Source organism: Chenopodium album, chromosome 5, assembly GCF_948465745.1.
Source record: "Chenopodium album chromosome 5, dcCheAlbu1.1, whole genome shotgun sequence".
Taxonomy (NCBI): domain Eukaryota; kingdom Viridiplantae; phylum Streptophyta; class Magnoliopsida; order Caryophyllales; family Amaranthaceae; genus Chenopodium; species Chenopodium album.
In genome coordinates, this window is record NC_137838.1 from 67221417 (window position 1) to 67231962 (window position 10546).

Sequence of the window (10546 nt, forward strand, 5' to 3'; positions counted from 1 at the left end):
ATTTGTATTGCACCACATATTTCCTCTAGAAATCCAACCTTCCTTATTTATTTCCACACTTCTCTATTCTTATGTCACTTTAAATTAGTATTTTTACAATCACATCAATTCAATTACCTGATATTGTATTGTATTGTATAGTTCTCTATTCTTGAATTTTCGACGAAAAAAAGTTAACTACGGTCAAATTAAAAATAAACAATTCGTATTCTAGAATTATTATTCTTATCAAGTTGATACATATCTTCCAATATATATATATAAAGGGCCCAACCATGTCATTTTAGAACAGCAAATTGCAACGGACTTGCACTTCAATATCAACTTCATGCACAACAAATCATCATTACCTCAAGAAAAGAGCACATTTTAAATCCCAGGTAAAATATAAAAGGACTGTAACATGCATCACACAAACAAATTTTAATCATCCACAATACAGAATAATAATTTACAGAAAGTGCATCTCAAGAATAATTTTAGCAAAATCGAATTGCTTAAATTATGCTTGAGATGCACTTTCTGTAAATTATTATCAAAATAAAAAAAAATTTGAATGGCCACAATACAGAAAGTGCATCTCAAGCATCTTTTTATCAAAATCGAATTGCACCACATCATAATTTCCTAAAACATAATTGAACCTCCCATAAGAAAAGCATTCTTTACCCTAAAACATAAGAACGTATACCAGATAATTGACAAAATCAAGTTAAATGTTAAGTACTAACCTTAATCAGCCGATTGTCAAAGTGATTCAACACAAATTTCGCTTCACTGAGCTTCACAATTCACAGGGGAGAGAGTTTGGAAGTTGAACGTCCAAAATGTTTTCCCTATTTTCTTTTCTTTACAAAATTAGTTTCTTTTGTGAGGACGGCAAATTGGAATACATAGAGGCAAGGGGTAGCACGTGCTACCTTATAAAACTTAAAAAAAAAAATTATATATATATATATATATATATATATATATATATATATATATATATATATATATATATATATATATATATATAAATGTGAACTTTAAATAGTACAATTAAAATATACTAAGTTTATATATAATTTCTTGTATAATTGTACAAAGTAATGTGTCATGGTTCGGTGGTGTGGAAGTATGTATATTAAAGTTGTACGCATGAACTGGAGGTCAGATGATCGACACCTCTTCGAACATATTTTTTCAAGTTTTTTTTTTTAATCCTATGAAATGAAAAATTCCCATAAAATTCCCTACATAGTGTCCACGTAGGATCCTTTTTTTTGCTTTTGGTTCAACTTAAAACCGCTAATGGTAATAGCGGTTTTAAAAAAGAGACCGCATCTAACAATAACAGGTCTCTTTGCGTCCTTGGTTAATTCACAAGGCATAGACTATAGAAATTTATTTCAAAGAGACCGCCTCTCAATACGACAGGTCTCTTTGTGTCCTTGTTAATTCTTAGCCCACAACAAGAAAAGAGAGCGCTGACAGTTACACTTACTTCAAAGAGACCTCCTTTCAATAAAAACAGGTCTCTTTGACTTTATTTTACAAAAATTGCAAAACCGCTAATACCGTTAGCGGTTTTAAGTTGAACCGAAAACCAATCCTATGTGAACACTACTTTGGGAATTTGTTTTTAAAACGAAGCATAATGGGAATTAATTTCTATTTTAACAATAATAAGTGAAATCGTTCTTTTTCTTCTAATTCTATGAATGTAGACCATACTTAGAATTTTCTTATTGTAATTCCCTGATTCATGGTCTAAAACCCTTTGATTTTCCTTAGAAATTTTCAAGTCCCTCCTTAAAGTCTATATTCTTTCAATATTTCGTAATTATTGCTATTTAGTGTACGTACACTTAATTACAATCAAAATGTGGGATTGTTTGATATACTACATCCCCCGTATATTTCTTCTAATTCTATGAATGTAGACCATACTTAGGAATTTTCTTCTTGTAATTCCCTGATTCATGGTCTAAAACCCTTTGATTTTCCTTAGATTTTTTTTATTCAGGTGTATTTTCAAAGCCCTATTTAAAACCATTTGATTTTCCTTAGATGTTCCCTAATCTTCTGCTTTGTGTTTCATCTTCTTTTTCTAGTTTGTTATTTTTTTAAAAAATCCTAAAAATTTCTTTTCTGTATTATAATGGCAACTAGCACCGGTAGCTCCGCCGCTCCTGGAAGCGTTTTTGCACCGCCAGTTTGGAGATTTGACGAGTCAAAATCACAAGAAGATAATGCTGCAAGTTTCCATGTGTATGTGACCGCTATGTCGAACAAGATGAACAATCACTTAGAATTTCTAGAACAAGGAATTTCAAGGGTGACGAAAAATGAAAAAGAAAATGAAGAAACTACTAGCCAAAAAAAGCAACAGCATGTAAGGTATGGCTGTGGTGAATGGCCAGTTATGGTTGTTGAATCTGATAGTGATGAAGTTCAGAGCAAATCCAATGACGGAAGTACAGCTAAAAAGAAAAAGGAGGATACAAACCAAAAAATAGGAAAAAAGAAAAATCAGAAATGATGAGCCAAGTGAAATAAGGGAATAATTAAAGGTAATTATGTTAGGGGTGGTTTAGAACAGTAGCTTAAGTTTTTTTTTTATAAACTTATTACTTAGCCTAAGTTTTTTTTTTAATAATTTCTAAATAATGTAATATGTCTTATTTTGAAATGTTAATGTTATTTCCCCAAACCTCCAACTTGGATGCCCTACTCTATGATCGATGAAACTTAAAACTGATATACATATATTGGCAATTGAGATTTGTGAATTTATGCATAGCTCTTTTTTCACTCCAACCTTAATTTAGATTTACCGATGTTTCGGGAATATTGTTATTATAAAAATGTTACCTTCATGCCCGTTGGGATTATATAAAAATTCTAATAGGACATATTTTAATTTGAATAAATAACATGATATCTATATTAGTAAAATTAAGATTATGTAAACTACTATTATATAATCTATAATATCGCCAATCGAATACCAAGTCATTGAGTCATCGTCAGTTTTGTAAAAAAAAAAAAAATGGGATTTGGGATTCAAACCAATATACGGGAAGTGAAAAAACGGGAAATAAAATAAAAGTTTTATTATCACCCTATTTTCATTTTTTGTAAATATTATACTATATGAAGGCTTACGAGCTTCCTAGTCGAGTAATGAGCAACTCGACTCGTCTCGTTAACATTACGAGTCAATCTCGAGTTCGAGTCAAGCTCACTCGAGTCGAGTTTTGACCGAGTCGAACTCGAGTACCTCACGAGGTGTCTCGTCTCATTAGCACCCCTACTCACAATGAACCCTTAACTATTAACCCTTAACACTACCTAAACCCTATACCCTAAAGCCTAAACCCTAAACCCTTAACACTAAACACTAAACCCTAAACCCTTAACCCTAAACCCTTAACCCTTAACCCTAAGCCCTAAGCCCTAAACCCTAAACCCTAAACCCTTAACACTAGGTTAGTCGACTCGGTTAACTCTTTGTATCGATATTCGGCTCGAGCTTGATCCGGCTCTATCGTGCTCGTAGCCGTGTAAAAGTACCATGATTTAAGTCTTTTGGTCTTGTGTAACCCTTTAAGGTAAGGTGCAGTGGGGGACCTACTAATTTTACAATGGGGAAAAATTTCGATATTGCAACTAACAACACCCTATTTGATTTACAGCTTACTCTAAATCAACAGCTTACTCTAGAATTGTTTATCCTTAAGGATGTACTAGACGATATACGTTAACGAAACCCCTATACGTAATAGATAACATCAAACTACACCAATATCTTAGTTACTAATTAACTATTTTACAATATATATGTATAATTTGATTTACAAATCGATAATGACTTTCAGCCATTGCTTGTGTTGTACTATGTATTTTGTTAATAATGTTAATCCACTGTACCAGTTACTCTTCATTTCCATAATGGATGCAATGTTCTTAGCAATTGATGCCAAATCTAATGGTATGACATCATCCCTTAAAATAAAATCTAGATTGATGTCCAAGTGAAATAAACGACGAATGCCTGTCTAAAAAAAAAATTATCACATGACTTAAGTCTTTGTTGATTTGACATACAACATGTAATTATTATCTTGTTTAGAGGTGATAAAATTAAAGTGACAAGTTCTTGGTATTCCTTACCGATTTGACAAATTAAGACCTTGTTGTTTTTTCCTTCTGCTGATTTTTTTATTTAAATCAAGGACCTTAACTTTTACATTTTACTCAATAATAAAGTACAAGCTAATCAACTATGAATGTAGCCTAATAGTCTATAAATATATTATGACTACACACTAGTAAGTATGGCCCTTTGGTTTTCATTTTTGACAATTGTGTGTACTTACTCCAACATACAATCTGTCATTATCTTCCATTTATTAAAAAAGGATCAATGTTATCCCTCCAAGTAAGTTTTAGAATTTACCAGATAGACATGTTTCCAGTTTTTGAAATCATATCCTACAGCTAAGAGCAAAAAATCTGTAATGTAAACTACTAATTAACTACGAGCTAAGCCATTTTAAAAAAAGATTAAGAAAAATAGGAGATTTACTACACGATAAGAATGGGTATTGGCTTTTTCTCCATACTTGTTTAAGTAAAATTTTGTTCTTATTAATAGGTGTATATATTCAGCTTTATACTCCGTAGATTATGACACCATACTATTTGCAAAACCTTATGATGCTTCAACTTTTCAACTTATAATATAGACCCTAGGTTATTGAGGGTTGATCAGGCAAAAGTTCCCTTTAATTACATATGAAGTTCAAAAACGCACACAAGTGGAATGCTTTTGATTGATCTTGGTTAAATAAGGGCAATAATCACCAATTACCACATTAAACCACATCAGGCTCTTTAAGTTCAAAACAAATACAAAGTAACACTACAACTACTAGTCACTAACAAAGCAATTCATTCTAGCTTGGCTCGTCAAGGCGAAAAATACATAACATATACTCGTACGCTTTAACTCTACACCAACATCAATCCCAATCGCTGCCCTCATCTTCTTCTGCATGAGTAGTTAAATCATCCTCATTCATCGAAATCACTCTAGGCTGCCAACCAGGCTGTACAAAATCAAAACAAAGGCTGCATATTGTTAATTACCCAAAATTAATACAACAAATAAATATAGAATAATTATAACTTAAATCTTGACTTACACTTATAGTTGTGGACAATACATGACCCAATAAAGTCTGTTGCTTCATATGAATATATGGTATCGCACGTCTATCCCAAATAACTAAAAGGCCCCCTAATCCATTGTCAGGACCAATAACCTCGATGAAGTAATCTTCACCCAAGACCTTGCGAATTAAGTACACAAATGGCTTGTTTACTCTAGCTTCAGTCAAGACAACGACCATAGGCGAATAAGCTTCAAATAGGATGGCAAAATTTTCATCAAACGAAGGTCGATGGATACTCCTAGCATTCCATATCACTAACTTAGAACCCTTCATGAAACATCTAATTTTTAATGAGCCCGTAATTCTTTGAGAACTAATACATACGCTGTAGAACCTAGTTTGACTCAATGAAGCAACAGAAGAGAGGACATTTAAGTGAACATGTGTTATCATATCATCGACCTCCAACACGTGAACACCAAACATATTACTTCCAAACACAACTTCTCTTGGATCCGAAGGGACCGAGAATATTGGAATCTCATCCGGGGACATAATGATCTTCATATCAAAAATAGGTACTAAATCATCTGGAATGAACGGAGGATCCATGTCTTCAACATTGTAGCAAAACCATTTCATGAACACTGACACACCCTTGTGTAAATAAGCATCCATATCATCTAGAAGAGGGATATATGCCAGTAGGAACTGATCCTGTTGATCGTGTTCTACCATCGTCCAAAACTGGGACATAAACTGGGATCCATTCTCTGGATACGTATTAAGCTCAGAAAATAAAGCATATGAAGAAAGCTCATTATCAAGTGTAAAATCACTATCATCGTGATAGTATTTTGTTTTGTTGAACTTCAATTCCGACTCAGTAGATGCACACACAGGTTTGAAATACATTGTTTTATTTCGAGGGTGGAAATTGATTTTGCGCCTTGATCTACCAAGCTCAAGGTTGTGCAATTGGGAGATAATTGATTTTGGATTCTTTTGCATTATGCCAGTAATAAGTGTTTTTTTAATTTTTTTATTTTTTCTTGATTGGATATTTCGGAGGAGTTTATGGCCAAAAAAACAAAGGATATAGCCCATATAGGACAAAGACATGACTAGAAACTTCTCCCTTTCAATCTGGTCCCCTAAAGAAATAGTTATTCTCAAAAATCGTGGAAAATAAACAACTATTAGTCGATATATTTACCATTTTACCCATTTACCCTAAACCCTAGACCCTAGACCCTAAACCCTAGACCCTAGACCCTAGACCCTAGACACTAAAACCCTAAACCCTAAACCCTAGACCCTAGACCCTAGACCCAAGACCCTAAACCCTAAACCCTAAACAGTAAACCCTAAACCCTAAACCCTTAACACTTAACACTAAACCCTAAACCCTAAACCCTTAACCCTTAACCCTTAACCCTAAACCCTTAACCCTAATCCCTTAACCCTAAACCCTAAACCCTAAACCCTAAAACCCTAAGCCCTAATCACTAAACCCTCGACGCTACGAGCTCGAATATAAATCCAGAAGCCTAAACTCAAAACCCTCAACGTGTTAACAATATCATGAATACATACAAAGTTAACATTATGCTCGCCGGTTCATCAAAATATTACGAAGTAACAACTCTGAAATTGATTTCAAGGTGTTCTAACATTATGTAATTCTCATTGTCGGGTTGGTCGATTTAGCTAATATAATACATGCATTTTGTTGATAATATACTTACCATTACCGTCAATTGATTTGTGTGGATTGATCGGATCGGAAATAATGGTACCCCTCACTACCATAAGTCGTGTGATCAATAATCAAAAACGATGTTATTAATTCCTAACGTCGGTTTATTTCACATCGCGATTTATTTGCATCGTATATTATATGCACACCTAGGGGTGTACAAAAACTGGTCCGGACCTGAAAACCGACCTGAACCGGACCTGTTGGGACCGGACCTGATCCGGACCTGTAGATTCAGTTCCGGTCCCGGTCCTTGAAATTCAAGGATTCCGGGTTTCAGGTCCGGTCCGGGTAAAACCCGGAAATTTCAGGTCCGGACCTGAAACCGGTAAAACTACTTTTTTTTATTTAATAAGTTTAAATAGGTCCATAAACAAGTCCAAACAGGTCCATAACAGGTCATATCAGGTCCATAATAGGTCCAAACAGGTCTAAACAGGTCCAAACAGGTCAGCACTTTCATATTATTTAAAAAAAATCAAAAAAAAATAATCAGGTCTATTCAGGTCCAAACCCGGACTGGACCTGATTTTTCAGGTCTGGACCGGAATCGGACCTGTTGATTCAGGTCCGGTCTCCGGTCTTTAAAAATCAAGGATTCAGGTCCCGGTCCATTCAGGTCCAGGTCAGGTCCGGACCGGTGTACAGCCCTATGCACACCACCCCAAAGATGACCACGCACTGTATGCTGGTGTATGTAGCCGACACTCGCACTTATCAAGTATATACACACCCGTCCTATTCGCCGTGTATTGTGAATCATAAACAATGTTTCCTCACATAATATATTTCCTCGCCATCATCCTAATATGTTTTTAAATTACAAAACTGATCACGCGTGTAACTAGTATATTCTTACGGCCGCTTCACAATTAATTCATTGTTTAGCTCAATTTAACTCCCTCACATTCAGCTCGGTTCAGTTCATTTCTAGACAAATCAATGTTGGGGTTTGGTGAGTCTGACTCACCGCAGAAACAAACCCCGACCCAAGGAACCACTCGCAATAATTAAAATCATAAAGCATAAATAAATAATCACCAAAAAAAAGATAACGAATCTTACCCTCGAAGCGAGCTTCGCCCAAAAACCGGGGCTCTTACTTGAAAGCTACGAGCACGTCAAGCGCCGCGCCTCCGACGGTATCCACCCACAAAAAGGCGAACACAACTTTAAGGTCTACTACCTGGGGGTTAGCGAGGTCCGACCAAAATCCGAGTGTTATATGAGTTTAAGAGTTTTTCCAATATTATGGAATGCTCTTTTTAACTCCCACTCAAGCATCATTTCCAATGCCCAAAGTTGGGTATTTATAGGGAATGATGGGAGTATGAAAATCTCTCCCATCAATGTGGGACAATGAGATTTTCTCATTTTATTTTAAAGCTAAAATAAAATTATTAAGCAAACTAGTAATAAATCAACAAGTGTCAAGCATACATGAGAGAGTAGGTGAGGACCACTTGGAGATGGGGACCAAACTTGCTCCCCACTCTCTCCCTCACCTTGTGCCACATGGCAACCCACTTGCTCCCATATTCCAACCTTCCCCTTATTCACGGCCCTATGGCCCGAGCCAAGCCACGAGCCAAGCCCGAGCCCGGCCCGAGCCCAGCCCGCACCAGTTGCTGCTGTGGCACGGCTGCTGTTGTGGCGTGGTGCGGCTGCGGCTGCTGCCGTGGCGCGGCGCGGTTGCTGCTGTGCCTAGCCGTGGCTGCAACACGGTGCGCCGGCTCGTCTTGCCCCTAGCATTCGGATGCTCGGGGCACTCCGATGCTAGGGGTATTTTCGGGAATATTGTTGATTTATTATTATTTTGCACGTCTCGTCTTTTATTATTTAGAGTCGACTTCCGACGATCGGTTTCGACGCTCTAAGCTCGAATTACCGATGTCTAATTATTTAACACTCGGGCGACGAATTAATTTCTTCTGAATTAATTCGTCGAGTTGGTTCGCATATATTTGCTTGGGTGTGACCCAAAGGGTTCAGTCAAGATTAAGCTATAATATTAATTATATTAATATTACTGATCAGAAGCGGCCTCCACCCAGGCATTCCGATCACTTGACCTTGCTGAATATATTAGCTTTCTAATAATTCTGAACCCACTATCAGAATAATACACTTGTTCGAAGGACACTATTCCTTTCAATCTCCCACTTGTCCTTCCGGACAAGTGTGCATTTAGTGTATAGCCCTTATCCTATGTCTCTTCATGTCTCTTCATGAACTACAGAGTAAGATTACTAGTCATCTCTGTTACGTCCAGAAGTGTTTCTCGAAATCCGAGTTTGACTGTCAATAAGCAGATGATTTCTAAAATCCATCTGAGCACGGCCATGCATTTTTCACAGTCTCGCTCTTCGAGAGGCCTTGTTAACAACAAGACATGTTCCCTATTGTTAGTAGGGGGACATTTCCAGTCTTGTAATGTAGCTTCTCTTACTAAGAGGACTCACCCGCCCAATATCTGTCTTTATAATCCCCAGTTACGACGAACGTTTGGCGGATACCAAAGCGGACCAGTACTCAAACAAGAGATCTCCCACTACTCATGGTCAAAGGAAAAGAGTTCCGATAGTAATAATGAGAAAATACTTATGACGATTTTTAAATCTCTTAAAGTATCCTCATAGGTCGATCCAGTATGGTTCTAAACCAATACCTGTGCAAATGATTTATATCCTCATAGCACAAGAAACTGTGCTACAAATCATACTACACACTAATCTCTGATGGTCATCAATCGTCCACAAAATATGACCTTGATTAGGGATAATTTTCGATTAAAATATTCAATGTTCACTTAATAGGTGTTTCTTTATCCAAGCCATTGACTTGATACCCTATTTTGAATATTTATTAAAATCGAATGGACTCATTATTTAATTCTAAACCACAATTAAATAGAGACGGAGTGATTTAAATTGCATGAAAAATTTTAATTACTCCAAAACTGAATGGTTCATCATAGTGCTTTACATCAACATTGTTCAAAATTTGATTAAAACACTATAAAATGGAATTCAAAGCCAGTTCATGACATGCTTGATTCCCATTGCCTCAATGTGTTTGTTGTGCTTCACTTGAGGCAAAGGTTTAGTAAGTGGATCGGCTACATTGTCATCCGTTCCAACTTTGCAAATTCTGATTTCACCTTCTGACTTCCATTCTCGGATCATGTGAAATCGCCTCTGGACATGTTTGACCTTCTGATGTTCTCGTGGTTCTCTAGCCTGAGCAATAGCTCCATTGTTGTCACAATAGAGGTCTATTGGACCCTTGATGGAGGGTACAACACCAAGTTCATCAATGAACTTGCGAATCCAAACTACCTCCTTGGCTGCCTCAGATGCTGCCAAGTACTCGGCTTCAGTTGAAGAATCAGCGGTTGTGCTTTGCTTTGCACTCTTCCAACTAAACTCTCCTCCATTGAGACAGAATATGTATCCTGATTGTGACTTAAAGTCGTCTCTGTCTGTCTGGAAGCTTGCGTCGGTATATCCCTCAACAACCAATTCATTTTTACCACCATAAACCAGGAATTTATCCTTGTTCCTTTTCAGGTACTTTAGAATATTCTTGGCCGCAGTCCAATGCGCCTCTCCTGGATCTGATTGGT